This window comes from Vicugna pacos, chromosome 7 (genome assembly GCF_048564905.1).
Source record: "Vicugna pacos chromosome 7, VicPac4, whole genome shotgun sequence".
Taxonomy (NCBI): Eukaryota; Metazoa; Chordata; class Mammalia; order Artiodactyla; family Camelidae; genus Vicugna; species Vicugna pacos.
In genome coordinates, this window is record NC_132993.1 from 35215130 (window position 1) to 35217741 (window position 2612).

The 2612-nt window shown below is 34.8% G+C and overlaps 1 non-coding gene across 1 annotated transcript; it reads left to right on the plus strand.

Moving 5' to 3' along the window:
• Positions 1-319: 319 nt before the first annotated feature.
• Positions 320-392, plus strand: TRNAD-AUC (transfer RNA aspartic acid (anticodon AUC)). Its single transcript has one exon. It is a non-coding gene; the product is annotated as a tRNA-Asp (tRNA).
• The last annotated feature ends 2220 nt before the right edge of the window (positions 393-2612 follow it).

The window sequence follows — 2612 nt, forward strand, 5'->3', positions numbered from 1 at the left end:
AATGGGGGAGAGTTAATTAGATGAATTCTGTATATCTTAAGGGATCAGGGAATTCTTTTTACAGGGAGAAAAGTAAAGTTTTAGAAAATTTCCCCCACACCTTGAGCCTGATATACACAACCCAACACGTCTAAGCATATCCAACTTAACAAGAGCTAGGTATCTGATCCAAAATCAGCAGTTCAGTTCTCTCTCCTGGAAATTTCCATTTGGGAAACTGAATTACTCAACTGTGTGAAGCTGAACTGAAAGCTCTGACAGTCTGGGAGCCGAGGCTGCCATGAGATAGTCATGATGAGTCAAGAATGCAATGAAGACAGGAGAGTATAGCTCAGTGGTACAGCGTGTGCTTATCATGCACAAGGTCCTGGGTTCCATCCCCAGCACTTCCATTAAAATAAATAAGTAAATAAATAAACCTAGTGACTCCCCCCCCGAAAACAACAACAAGAAAGAATATAATGATATGTAAGCAGAGAGAGCTGGGCCATAGAGAGAAGCAGGAGACTCAAGCCGACATGCAGGAAGAAGAGATTAAAAAAACATGCGTCCCAGAAAGGCTGAATGAATAGTTTGGGCTTCCATGAGGTTGCTATCATTAAAATATAGCTGATTTCAGATAAGTTTTCACTAGTTCCTATTCCATGCAACAAAGCACCCTTAGATAAGAAAATTAGGAGGTTTTCATCCTGGCTATATTTATTTCAATATTATGTTGATATTTATATCAACCATAGAAGTTGATACAAAATTTATCTAGACCCGTATAGAATATATAAATAAAGGAACAGTTTTTTCACATAGGAATAGAGATAACTCATTTTCAGTGGACTGAAATGAGAAAGGATAAGGAAAATTCTTTTTTTCCCCCTGTTTATTTATTTGTTTGTTTTTAATAACCCTGTTCTGTCAGTATTTCCCAAAGTACTGTGTAGATAATCTTGTTCTCTCTTTTGGTTCCCAACAATGACTTTGGCATTGCTGACACCTGTGCTTTAAAAGATCTTTTGGATGTGTGTTATATTTACCTAGAACACAATATTTTACCTGTCACTTAAAATAACTGAAAATCAACCCACAGTTTTAATTACAATTGACGCATGTTATCCTCAATTCAGGCTGTTAACAGTAATTTATTTGTGTAGCTAAACAAGAAACTGAAAAGAAAACTGCAAAGCATTCCAAAGAAATAGATGTTGGTTGGATGTTTGGTCCAAAGTGTAATTACTGAGAGTACATATACTGAGATGCAAAAGGCTGCTAATGGACATATAAATATTAATGAAAAAGATAAAATACTATTATTCATAAAATATTACCATAAATAATATAAGACTTTAGGGGGAAAATGATACCAGATTTTGTAAAGACTGAAATTCAATATGATATCTGAGAGAAAGTATTGCAGAAATACTTCTTGAAATGGGGTAATTTTATGTCCATGTATTGCTACTTCAATCATGAATTACTTCATTTACTCTCAAAAAGCATTTTAGAATCTCCACATGTGCTTTTTCTAATAGATGAAATAATTGCAAAGTTTTATATAAGAATATCATTGTCAAGTTAATATTTGGTGAAATTAATATTTGGTGAAATTAATAATTGGTGACTATTTGGTGAAATTAATTAACTTCAGATTTCAATAACAAAGAATACAGTGAGATAATTCTCCTCTACTCAAGATTAAACATCACCTCTAAAATCTCTATAGATTTTATTCTTAACATCCAGACCTAAAAATAATTTATACATATGTAGCTGTGTTAGGAGTATCATCATCACACAATAACTTAATAGAAATTCAAATTCTCAGCCCTCAGCCCCTGATCTATTTTAACAAAGTGATTCTGTTTCATGCAAAGTTTCAGAATCACTGCAGGCACGAACTTTAAATCAACAGGGGTTTCATTATGAAGATAGAGGAGTTGTAACCTGAAAAATATCAGTGATACGAAGAGAAGCCCAATCCTGACCCCCTCACCCGCCCCCAGGTACTAGGATGTTGGGAGAAGAGCGGCTTCAAAGACAAATTCAGGAAATATTCAGACCTTATTTAAAACTTGAAAGTGGAGGGAACAGTCCGTGAAAGTGTAGAGGTTGGCTGGTGGTTTAAACTATAACATGAGTTCCAAGGAAGAGAAAGGAAGAGTTTTCAGAGAAAGGAATATGGTGAAATGGCTCTGGTGAAGAAAACTAGTATGGCAATGATACTATGGGAGAGTAAAAAAAGAAATCCATCCTGGGAAATGTATAAAACAATCCGAATATGCCTGCCGACAGCACTCTGTGGTACAAGAGCACTAAAGCACTTAGATTTTAGCAATAAACCCCCTTGTCCATTTGGTTCTACCATGCACTGATTTGGTGCCTTTAGATTAGGTTTGTTTTTTGTTTTCGGTTTGATTTAAATCTTTAAAATACAGGGGAAAAATAGTAGTTATTTCACAGAGTTGTCATGGGTATTAATGAGACAATGCTAATGTGTTAAAAAATGACACATATTGCATCATGGCTTCAATGAGGGAAAATAAAAAGAGTGAATTCTTTACTTTCTATCATCATACTCAAATTCGTCTAAAATCCCCAGTTATGTGGATAGTGGAAGGGAT